The 13,333-nt window shown below is 42.3% G+C and overlaps 1 protein-coding gene across 1 annotated transcript in view; it reads left to right on the top strand.

The window, feature by feature from the left end:
• Positions 1–388: 388 nt before the first annotated feature.
• Positions 389–13,333, top strand: part of disp1 (dispatched homolog 1) — a 54,040-nt gene continuing 41,095 nt past the window's right edge. Inside the window, exon 1 of the mRNA XM_080048378.1 lies at positions 389–464. The gene's annotated coding sequence lies outside the window, so the exon portion shown is untranslated. The remainder of the gene's footprint in view (positions 465–13,333) is intronic.

The following is a 13,333-nucleotide window of genomic DNA, read 5'->3' on the forward strand; positions in this document are numbered from 1 at the left end:
ATTAACACTAGCAGTTGACCTGGCAGTGGTGTGACCTTTCAGCTGGAGGGTCAGTCGGTTTTAAATAGAGGCGTAGAGGCAAAAGACTTTCGGGTTTAGTACAATTGAGTGTCTGTGTCTACGTTTTGATGTCGTTCTTTTAAGTGTGTATTGCCTCGACTATACGTAGGCTATGAGGTACCTTGGAGCTCCTTGTGAAAAAAAATTCTCCATTTCTGCCCTCTCTTCTCTGCAGTTAAAACTGGAAAATCAGGCATACGGTTATTTTTACCTATTTAGGACACAGATGCAACCATTACTTTTTTTACATTCCTATTATAGTGCTGCTAATTGTTTAACAATGAAAAAAGCATTAACAAATGAATATTATCTTTTTGTCACTTTACAGATTTGACCTGTTCTGTGAGGAGTTTGAGCGTGACCGCATGAATAAATGCAGAGCATGGTCCATAGTCATCCTACAGGTAAGACATGTCACACTGTTTGAACTTCAGATGTCTGGTCTCTTAGCAGAGCAAAAGATCATTCCTTCATCATTTGTAGACATCATCCACATCATGCAAATAGTCACGATTGACACTTGCTTAGAGCTGCATTGACAGCAGTTTTTTTTTCTAACTTTTTGGGGCCTGAAAAGTTCCTCACTAGTTGACATTTGAAAGTTCAAGGACGTGGATAAATATAGTAATCTGGAAAGGGGCCATCCCACCTGTAGTACTGTTCCTAATGGTCTTGAGAAGACCGTTTAAAGGAGAAAGTCTGAAGGAAAATTGCTATAATGATCTGTAAAGCTGCCTTTAGTTGCTATTTGTTGAATTGTCATCGAAGTCAAGAAAATTCGAGAGAACACAAGTATGGTGCCAAAATATTCTTGTTACAGTACTTTGACAGTGTGTGACTCAATAATAAAAGTCATACTGACTTGCTTTTTGTTAGCATTCCTTGAACCTAAACATTAGATAACATTGACTACAATAAAGGTGTAACAAAAGGTAAAAACTGAGCTCAGCTTAACTTTGATAAGTTTTGACAGTAAACTCATTAGATCCTGCTTTTCATGTTGCCATCATCTTAAAAACCCCTTTGAAGAAAGCATTTATCACAAAGCCAGCCTAAAATCATCCTTCCTCTTGGCTCAGTACCGTACAGACCATCGTAATGGATGGAAGTCGGTATCCCCTAATCAGTGCCCCTTGATCACAAGCAGCAAGAAAACATGCAAAGAGAGTTTGTAACCGAGCACAAATGCAGCCGGTCCTCGTCCTCTTCTTTCCCCCCTGTGCCCCTGACTGTCTGGCGAGTCCAGACAAGTCCCCTGGTAAAAGGTGAGGATGTTTGTTCTTCACCTCGCTACAACTGGGTCAGTGAGCAAGGTAGAGGTGTTTACCTACGGCTCACAGCTCACCGTGCCCTCGCAGACCTTCAAGATGGATTCATAACTCCAGGAAGTAGTAGCTTGTATCAGGAAAACATACATCTCTCAACCGGCTTTTAATGATGTGTGTTGGATATTGTAAAGCAATTCTACCCATTCAGATGTGTGAATTGAGGGGTTATTTTACTGTCAAAACACACTCGTTAGATGATTTGTGGTTGCGGCGCTGTGTGGCAGTGTACGACTGTTCGCAAATTATCCCCATCAAGAAGAATTGCATCAACATTTCAGGGTGAACTGTGTCGCTTTACCTCTTCCAACACATGACCTCATGTAAAAGTATAAATTTAAGTCAGGCAGCAGTGCGGCTGTGCAGGCTCAGATAATCACACACACACACACACACACACACACACACACACACACACACACACACACACACACACACACGCACACCCACACGCACATATACACACACACACACACACACGCACATATACACATTTCTCTCTCACACTCACTCAATCTGTTTTTGTGCTTGGCTCTGCCCTGACCTGCTGAAAGGCTTTCAGGGCCATGTCAGTCAGCCAACAACTCTCTCTGTTCAGAGGCTCAGCAGGTTCAAGTTGGACGCCAGTCTGTCCTCCCTCCTCATTCCTTCACATTGGCTGCCTTGTCATGTTAAGATGCAGGGAACACAAACTTGTGTGTGTGTGCAGCCGTGCATAGAATAGATATATTCAGTGGATGTGATTATGTACGTGGTTTCATTCCTGTTGGGGCACCTTTGCGTACATGCACATGTGTAAAGGCTTGACTGCGTAATGTTTGCGTGCCTGGATTCATTTATTATTGTGTGTGATCATTTGTGTGTGTGTATAATCACGGGTGAATTTGGAGAATAGCTAGAAAGGTGCAGCTGTGGCTGCTTTGTAACATGGACAGCGTCTGTTGTTGATTCTGCTGGTCTGGAGGCTTCAGTGCTGCCCAACCCAGCTTCTCCCGCCTGCAGTTGCTTGGCCTCTCCCTCTAATAGAATTCACAGCCTTTGAAAAGCTGTTTAGAGCCTAGAGGAAGTAAACATTGACCTTAGTCCAGGGCTCACTCTGTTCAAGCCAGGTCAGAAAGTGGAAATCTGCAAATAATAATTGTTTGATAATCTATTTTCTGGTGATTTTTAATGGAGTTTTTCGAAAATGTTTGACTAAATATTAAAATTTGGCAATATCTTACTAACTATGCGTACATTTGCACATTTTAACCATCAATCTAGATGTTTTAAATGTGAAGCTGCAGATGGAAAAAAATTTGAAATGTAAATTGAATGTGTGCTACAGACAGCGTTTTTTTTATGTAGAGAACGTAGCATGGATGTCTGATGACACAAACTCCGGTAGAGAAGTCCGACCGAGAACTGATCAAGGCAAGAAAAGTCTCTCGGCACTGATCGATCGGTACTCCTGTAATTTGGTGATTTATCTTCATGTATCTTAGCTGGCAGACTAAATCAAGTGTGCCAGTAACCAGCAACTGAAGCTCCCTCCCTGCTCTCCGCTAGCAGCTGTGTTGACTGTCTAGTGCATGGGAACCCTTGATTACTAGGCTGACTGTACATTTGGGCTGAGCCTCGCAGCCAGCTCATTGTGCCTCCCCCTCACATACACGCACACACTCACCAGAAACAGCCTGCTTAACTTTGATCGTGGGGAGTAGTAAATGACTGCTGCTCCACCATCCAAGGCCCTCCGGTTATCCAGCATGCTTTATTAGCCTAATGAATGGCTCGGGTATATTTATCTATTCTACAGTCCGTCTGTCTGAAGACACCTCACCTCCGGCAGACGTTTCATGTCCAATAACCTCACGTTGGCAGACAATCGCATGATGTTTCTTTGCTTCATTAGAAGATTCAGCTGCGACGGCTCAGGACCATGTCTTCATTAAAGTTCATGATGTGTTGATTTTGAATAATCCATTGTTTTTCTTGATGTGATAGGGAGGCGTTAGGAAAACACCACTCCTCCCATATAACAAGACCCAGGTGTAGTGAAATGACATCAGTGCAAATGCTCAGTTGGAGGCGGCCAAAATATGATTTAACTTGAAATACATCCACAGTTTGATTTATCATCACCTTGCATTGTGTAAGGAAACTCCATATAATATCAATGGACAATAAACGTGATGGAAAAACGGCTAATGTTGAAAATGTTTCGAATATTTGAATCTAGTGACCCAAAACAGATGCTTTAAAAACTCTTGCAAGGGATTGGAAGCACATTATTACTAATAGCCAACATTTTAGATTAGTATTTGTGAGTCTCTGGCCCTGCACTTTATCAAGCTGATGTAATTAACGAAAATGGGTATATTTCTTTCATGGCAGTGCTCAAGGCATGATGCCAAATTTTGCCCTTTAACAAAACCCTTATTACTGTTACAGTGTAACAAGCATATTGGAGCATTTCCTGTTTGTTAGATACAAAAAGGCGAGACATAATCCATCTGGGCTCTCTGTTAATGAGGGAAATGATTAGAGGAAGAATATGCTTGTTGAATAGAAGTTTGATAAATCTGATGAAATTGTCAGTGTGTCCACTTTAGAATTTCGATACTCATTGTGTTGTTGGATATTGGACTCGTACCAGATGTTGTATAAGGCCTAGTTTATTTTTTGCAGAGAGTTATGAAATGACGGTTTTCTGTTTTGTTTGGACCTCTAGCATAGCACAACTGCGTCTTAACTCTTACTTAAAATTCATCAGGGCGTGTATCCATATAGGGTCAACTGAAATTGCCATCTGATCTGACTGACAGTATAGGGGTACATGGCTACCTGAGTGCGGCCTTTATAGCTTCTGTTTGAAATCCACTGACTCCTATGTTACTATCTTTGATGGAGTATCTTACAAACACGATCCCTCAACCTTAGGATGACCTGCTCCTGAGATCCAGGCTGTGCAGTTTGACCGGTCTCCTGCATAATTCAGCCCATTATCTGAGAGACGTTTGCTTTGAATTCACCAACTTCCCGGTTCATTTCCAAGCCTTTCCCCCAGACAGGAAACAGATCTTATAACCAGGCAACAGAGAGAGGAAATGATGAATGAAGGAGAGGCACGGAGGCACGACCTGAGATCAATGCAAATCTGAGCTCTGTTTATTGTTGTCGGCGCTGACGTTTTGTTAAGGAACGGCTGGCCTTGATCACGGCATTAGGAAGTCCAACCTGTACGACTGTGTTTGACACCTGGCTGACCTGCTGTATACGCATGTGTGAGTGTGTACATGAAGGATTATTGTTTCAGTAACAGATATCCAAACACTTGAGATTTTTTTCCACCTTTTCTCCTGCCCGACTCTTAATAGGAAACCTTTTAAGGTGGAATCTGCAATTCTGAAGAAGGCTTGTTGTCAAAATCAGGGGAACATCTCTGTTTATACACAGCCTAGGCTCTCTAAACAGGTCATGTTGCTAGCTACGGTAGGCCCCCTTTGTTTACATACCAGTTTACAGATCCTAGGCTGTGTGTATTAACACCAGATTTTTTTTACGACCAGGTAGCGAATGGTGAGGAGATATTCAGTGATTTTGACAAAAAAAATCTTTTGACAACAAGCATTCTCCAGAATCGCTGACTCCACCTTTAACTAGAATGGAGTTTCTTTGCTTTGTTGGGGATCAAAAGTAGAAGTTAAATTCAAAGTGAGGACCTACTCATGTTCTCCCTCACTTTATGGCCACAGACCACTACCACCAGCAATTATCCCTGATTTCCTTAAGAAATGTAACTAAACAAATATTGTTGCTTTGACAATTTCAATTTGGCTGCCCCCCCCCCCCCCCCCCGGCGAGCCATGTTTTGTTCTGCCTCGGAAAAAAAATTACTATTGGGTTTCTTTTGTGGAGAAGTGGGTAAGTGTGGAGGAGAAGCCCGGAGGGACGTGTATTCATAACACCAGTGTCTCTTTTCTTTTAGCCGGCATTGTCTGGTGTTGCGGATCCTCTTTGCTCTATTGTCTTGTGAGTTCCGTTGGTGGTCTGTCGTGTAAACAGCTCTCAAAGGGGGGGAACCAACCTTCTCCACTCTCCTTTTCAAAAGCGCTTTCTTTCTTTTTTCCCTGGGTCTGGTTCTCTTTCTGTGGTCGTCTTTTTGAATGTCTACTTGTCTTCTTTTCCCCATCCCCTTCTCTCTTTCTGTTTCTCCATCTCCATCTCCAACACACATAGACACACACACACACACACACACACACACACACACACACACACACACACACACACACACACACACACACACACACACACACACACACACACACACACACACACACACACACACACACACACACACACACACACACACACACACACACACACACACACACACACACACACACACACACACACACACACACACACACATCCCAGCTCTGGTCATTTACTGGCAGTGGATCTGTCCCAGTGCAGTGCCAATAGTGTATTGGGGTTTTAGATGCCAGTGGGGAAGGAAGGATCCTGCTGGCTTGCCAGTGTCTCTGACCCCCTCTTGTCACAATGGGTCCCTCTCCCCTCCCACTCATTTCCCTGCCAGGCTGGGAAGAGTAAATATTTATCAGCCCCCCACAACAATGGGCCAGCTCCAAGGAGAAAGAGACTCTGACCAGAGCTCATGCAAAGGCCCATAGGAAAGTCTGCTGTCAGTCGGGGCCTAAAGATGGGTTGCAAGAAGATTAAGATGGAGCCTCTGAATATTGTGGAGAAACACATTCCCTAAGTAAGTGGTTGCATACATCACCGGAGCTGTCCCTGTGTTCTGACACTTGGGAATAAAAATAAGATAATTTTACATAAGACTTCAACTTTAGTTTTTTTTTGGTTGAATGTCCGAGTCTGTTGAAACTAAGAATTCTGATTTTAATGACCTATAATTATAATATTATTTTAACTGGCAGTGTTGGTAAGTTGGTCAATCCGCCAGTCAACAACTCAACAGTTGGATGGATTTTTTTTCAACAGATATTCATGGTTCCATGGCGATGTTTCCAAATGACTTTGGTGAGACCCTGACACTTGCTTTGGCATCACCGACAGTTGTGGTTTTGGAGTCAAATGTCTTTTACAAGTATTTTTGGATTTCTATGGAATTTGGTTCATGGGTCTTATGGAGTTTCCCTTTTCCCCTGTCCTCTCATTTGGTGATTCCTCCCCCCCCCTTCTGCTGAGTAAGATCAGAGTCTATTAAAGCTCACCACAGTGCATCAATTAATAGCCACGTGTTGAGGCGGGCCGTAGCTGTAGGGAAACAGACGGTGCTGAAGAGGGTCTTTGTTCCCTGCGTCACGTTTGGCCGCCCTCCGAGTGACATTAACAGCCTGAAGGGGACTGGGGAGCAAGCTGGCAGATAGATGGACCCTTACATTGTTTTATAAGTTTACTGAAAGGACGACTGAAGACTGACTGGCATACTAAAAGATGGCAAAAGTAATTGTTACCTATAGCCAACTAACTGTGTGTAGCATTCCAAAATCTGGTCAAGCTTCAGCCACTGTGTTTCATGTAAAGACATTACTTCAACCTTTGAAGTAATAATATAATATTAATTGATAATCTCAAATGAGACCAAGATGACAGGCTCAAAGGTAATTAGAGCAAAATGCAAGGGTTAAGGTTATGCAAGTTTTTGATCATACTTTGTATGCTACCAAATTTATTTTTGTGCTACTGATTTTTTTTTGCTTGCTAGTACCAGTGCTACCACTTAAAAAAATAAGCGTACAGCCCTGCTTCAACCAATGTGAAAAAAAGTAATGATTCGCTGAGTAATGCAGCGAGGCACAGGGAACAGGACTCATACTTCACTGTAAGCAGACAGTTGGAGAGTCCTGAAAGAAAACAGGCTGTATCTCTGTCCATGTTTTTAGGCTGCCGTATCGTCGCAGCTGTCGCTAGAGATGAAGCAAGAAATACCTCAAAAATATATTCAGCACAGAATGTCATGTAATATACAGTCAAGGAAACACCTGCGTAAATGACTAATGCAGAGTCTATAACTAGCAGGTGCTTCCACACATGTTCAGTATGAGAAATAATTAGGCAGTTAAACTTTCCTCATGGTCGTGTACAAATATGTTCGATAAGCTAACTTGCTAAATATTTTGGGAGACTTACTTAATTATGTGGTGTTGCATAGAAAGAAAGTATCAGGTCATTAAAGAGATAATGTGATGCAGAACACAATCCCTTAAAGATGGACTCTGCGATTCTGGAGAATGCTTGTTGTCAATACATTTTTTTGTCAAAATCTGTGAATATCTCCTCCTGATATGTTGCCTATCTGAAAAATTATCCAGTGTTAATTCACAGCCCATACTCTGTAAACGTGCATGTTACTAGCTACGGTGGACTAGGCGCCCTTTTGTTAACATACCACCTTACAAGCCTAGGCTGTGTATTAACACTGGATTTTATTTCAGCACACACTCAGTACAGACAGGTAGAGGATCTTGAGGAGATATTCACAGATTTAGACAAATAGTGATTTTGTCAACAAGTATTCTCCAGAATCGCTACTCCACCTTCACTCTCAAGTATAGTATAAAATACTCGGGCCTTGTGACAAGCCTTGTTACCGTTTTATATATGTACTAACTGTTAACTTTTTCTGTGACGATGCTCCACACACACGCTGATTTTCTCAGCTAATGAGAATACTCAGTTTTTTTCCAAAGGCGGCAGGCAAATCAAATGAAGGCCATCAGCTTGTTGGCATGCTCTGCCTCTCCAAAGGCCTGTCAATTTGGCCCAATAAGATTAGTTTTGGAGGAGATCCATAACGAGACACTAATATGTGGGATATGGTGTGAAACGGCGGGGGGTGAAGGGTTGGCGAGGATCAGGCTGGTGCCTGCCAGAAAACTGCATGTTTATGAGACACTTGACTGAAACTCTTGTGGTTTTAAGGCTCTCTTTGTTGGAAACATTGTGTGTGTGTGTGTGTGTGTGTGTGTGTGTGTGTGTGTGTGTGTGTGTGTGTGTGTGTCGGTGTGTGTGTGTGTGTGTGTGTGTGTGTGTGTGTGTGTGTGTGTGTCAGTGTGTGTGCAGGCATAGGTGGAATTGTTCCGGTAAATGCAAGGTTATACATTTATGGAAAGCCTATAAATATAAAGTAGAGGTGCATTGATACTTGAGTGTTGAATATTCTAATCTTGGCAATAACTTGGACAAGGGTTTGTAATGAGAATGTTTTTTGTTACTCTGATAAACCAGCTCACTGATTTTGAGGTACTTGAGATAGATTTATGGGTGCCATGGTTAGTGCACTTAACATTATTCCAGCAATGTTGAAATATAGCTCTCAAAAGATCTGTGAAGCACTAACACAAAAAAAGTTACATAACAACAACATATTAAATGTGATACTGAATTTGGTGTTTTACCAAAGGCTGTCCGACTGCAAATGCCAGTGATGCAAGAATTAAGTCGTAGTTAAAAAGATAACACCAGAAAGGATTTACGGAGAGACTGGTTAAGTCTACTGCCATCTAGATAATCTTGGCTTCCCGAAAGTTCCGGTATGTACTAAACAGGTGCTTTACTGTTTTATATGTTATTGAGTCAGCTACATGAGATAATTTAGATCTCATATATGTATGAGAAGCATTCTTTCACAGAACATTATCGATATTAACTGCAATTTAGCGTGAACATAAAACTGCAGTTACCATATGCATTAGTATAATGCTCTTGGCACATTGTGAACGGAACCACCAAGCATTACAATGTGGAAAACATCACCATCTACAACAACAGTCTTGGCAGACGGTTGAGCTTTCAGAGATCAGACTCAGGAAAGGTTTTTACTCATACTCACAGTCGCTCTAACTACCTATTGTGTAAATCATTTATAAAAATGTATCAACGGGAAATATTCTCCCAGAGCCCTGATTAAAAAAGAATAGTACAGTTTTAAAAGTTGTTTTATGATTTTAACCAATTAAAATTCAATTTAACCAATGCAGTTCTGATCTGACTGCATTGTCCTGACTGGAGGCCTATCCACACTGTTGCGTAGACTGCCAAATGCGGGAATTTTTTGGGCGCAAGTTGCCATAAAAAGCAAAAAAAAATCTACATTATTTCGGTTTTTTCAGCTAACGCAATTTTTTCCGCAGTGCTAGATCAGCACCAATCCCCTAGCTAGAGTTATCATTGGTGTACCCTCTGGTCCTCCCATTATTGTTCCTTTTTGGGGAGCCCCTTTGACCCAAAGCATGATGTAATTCCATAAGCCTGTCACTAATAATTTCCCCCTCATTTTTAATGACCGTAAGATTAATGCCAGACCAAGACTGGGCCCCCGTCATTTTCAGGGTGTGGAGTTATTCCCCCCCATCCCCTGCTCTGCTTTTACAGCAATTTTACACTGTTTATAAATATTTATGGACATATACAGACTGCTAATAAAGTCAGAATTGGCCAAAGGAAAAACTGGACAACTTTCCACTTATTTTCATTTTTTGAGCATTACTGCAGCAGCTCCTACGGTTCCCGGTGCCAAAAAGCTGTACCCACCATTTGAGTCATAATAATAACAACTGCTTTTCTCACATAAGAAAAGGAAGGAGAAATTGCAAACAGACTCCTCGGTCCAATAAGTATGCGTGAACATGCCCCGCGGTGACAAACCCATACCCTCATCATGTGTCCACGGTTAACGTCTGCTATAGTGCAAGTATTGGCATGGACAGACAGGGCGGGAGGGATGTCACGCAGACGGCCCGCAGCATGTTCTCACTCACACTCACACACCTGTACATACACACCTGTACACACATACACACACACACACACACACCTGTAGGCCCTTTCTTCCCCTCGTGGTATACAGTATCAGTTTTCCCGTTTGATGTGGAGTTTGTTTTTGGCTGTCGTGGCTCAGTGGTGGTGGACGAGTCAGATGTTGTGTGAAGTGGGAGCGCTATTGTCTCTGTACACTTTGTTTGTTTATTTCTTTTTGTTTTGTTTAAGCATCTCACACAGTAGAGGTTTAGGAATGAGGAAATATATCTCGTTGGTCCGTCTCTTCTGTTTGTCGTTAATGCAGACCAGTGGTGGAATGAGTATTAAGATCCTTTACTTAAATGAAACAAAATAACAACACACGTACACATTGTTGGCATATTTCCAAGTACATCACTTGAATAAATGTACTTTGCTACATTCACTGCATCCCATCCTCAGCATTGGAGCCAAGTGTGTGTGTGTGTGTCTGTCTGTCTGTCTGTCTGTCTGTCTGTGTGACCGAAGTACTTATATGGGATTATTTCTAGGGTCCATTTGTCAAAGCGCACATTTATCATGTAGCCCGCTGGTGTCAGACCTGCTGCTTTCCCACCACGTCTCTATTACGCTCTGCTGGTACTCGCTTTGACACTCAACACCTGACCCGACACACATAGTCACACATACACACCCGCACACACACTTTTGTGCTGAAAAAAACTATGCGCACACACATTCGTCAACTTTCTGTAACACCCAGACTCTAAAGATAAATGAATTTGGCTAAACGGCGGCGGGTGAGAGACGATTCACAGTCCTCCTCTGAAAGTCAATATGAATTCTCTACATTCTTTTAAGTCATTTTTTCCTCTTTACTCTGGGCTGCCTCGTTTGTGTCCTTTGAGTCCCTGTGGTGGGTTTAAGTAATGATGCTGGATTACTCTGTGCTTATTTTTTTTTTACCAATTCCCATTGTGCTTAAATGATCATGAATCAGAATGGGGATGTCAGGCCGTTTCCTTCTGCTGCTGCCCGTCCAGAAGGGCTGAACTCCACCTGCCTGTGAATTGACTTTCATATCTCTGTATATTTCTTAGTTTTAACCTCCTCTCCTCTCGAGTGGTTCGGGTTTGTACTTCGCCTCATTTGACAATGTTAATTTTATTAATCCAAGTAGTTGCTCATATTCCAAACTGAATTCTAAAGCAGCCAAGTGAGGTGGGACATTGTCAATTATTTCCCATCTATTGGAATACAAGATCTCCAGCTAGAAATATTGAAAATAATAATAACTAGAACTGCAAGCAGTTTTTACCGGGGGCCAAGCCTCCGACGCGACTCGTCGTCAACCGCCGCGCCGGCCGCTCACTTCGCAGAATCTGTGGATGTAAAGTTTTTGACTGTGGGATGTTCGGTTGGAGAGTTATGAGCAAAAGCAGATTGTCAGCCTTGACAAAATGGCTGCCGGAGCTAATTGCACAATGTAATGTCAATGGACATGCTAGCTGAGATTAGCATCCCGCCTTTTTTCTTTGATGGAAAAAAAAAATGTAATTTTATTAAAAAGTCCCTTACACATCAATATTTCTTGGCCATATGTTTTATATAGACTCATGTATGCCCCTTGATGGTTTCCCGTGAGTTTTAAGAAAATTCCTCTGGCCAATTAGGAGATATGAAATTTCCTAATTTATGGCGCCCCCTTATGGCGAAAATGTCCAATTTTTTTATTGAACGCAATTAAGGGTAGCCCCAACATATGTCTAAAATTTGGACTTGATCCGATGTATAGCTTTGGATTTATGAATATTTACGTACAAGGAAGTAACAGATAGCTAATTTTCAAATATTCAAAGCGCGACTGTTTCTTTATCGATGGTCGTATCAAAATTCTTTCGCACAAGTTTTTACCGTGTGGGTCGGTAGATGTTCTGTGCAAAGTTTGGTGTCAATTGTCCAAAAATTGTGGGAGGAGTAGCGAAAAATCAGTTTTGCAGTTTTCGCGATTTTGCGAAAAATCTATATATACGGAAATGGGCGTGGCCTATGCCAAAAGATGCAGCTGACTCCAGTGCATCTGTGCATATAAAGTTTTTGACTGTGGGAGTTTCGGTGTAGGAGTTATGGCCCCAAACGCGTTTTCTTTGGTGTAGCGCCACCTAGTGGCCGGCATGTCTGAATATTTTTGTCTGCGTAGTCCGGACGGACTTGGATCTAGTCATGCAATTGGCATGTCTGCACCCTTTACGGTTTGGGCTGTGCACGCAGTTTTAGGGAGGTACAAATAATAATAATAATCCTTACAAAAACAATAGGGTTCCCTGCCCCGCAGGGCTTGGGAACCGCGTTGCTTTGCATACAGCGGTCCCAGCCTGCTCGGGCTTGGCCCCCTAATAAAAAAAAGCATCTCGCTGGTGTCATTAAAACACAACCGCTTTTGTACGAAGCTGACGCTAGAATCAACAAAAACTTAAATGTTTCTCATAGCTGCTTGTAAGAATTAAAATAAATCATCAGGGGTTTTTTTTGCAGTTATTTTCCTGATTAATTGATGAGTCTGTAGATCAGACCTGCCTCTTAAACGGTTCTTAATTTGCTTGTGTTCGTGTCCACCACTCTGAAGAAGAAGAAAGACACTCATGTTGTCAAGCACATACTGTTTACGTTCTATGTTCAGTGTGTTTGTGTGTACTTTTATTTGATGCAGTTTCCTTTGTTCATTTATGATGCCCTTGTGTGCAATGTTTCATCGCCGCTTGCCGAGAGTGTTTTTCTTTTGTCTTGTAGTCAATGCAACCTGTAGCACAGCCATTATATTTTCTTTTATCTTTCGCTAGATTAGATTGTGGAGAGGTGTGTGTGTGTGTGTGTGTGTGTGTGTGTGTGTGTGTGTGTGTGTGTGTGTGTGTGTGTGTGTGTGTGTGTGTGTGTGTGTGTGTGTGTGTGTGTGTGTGTGTGTGTGTGTGTGTGTGTGTGTGTGTGTGTGTGTGTGTGTGTGTGTGTGTGTGTGTGTGTGTGTGTGTGTGTGTGTGTGTGTGTGTGTTCGAGAGCAGCTGCAGAGGCCCTGGTTCCCGTCTCGCTGGCGCACACCTCTCCACAGGGAGCGTGGAAGGCTTCCAAGTGCCCTGAGCTCAGCTATAACCAGAGACAATCCTCTCACTCACACACACACA

This window comes from Ammodytes marinus, assembly GCF_949987685.1.
Source record: "Ammodytes marinus genome assembly, chromosome: 19".
Classification (NCBI taxonomy): domain Eukaryota; kingdom Metazoa; phylum Chordata; class Actinopteri; order Uranoscopiformes; family Ammodytidae; genus Ammodytes; species Ammodytes marinus.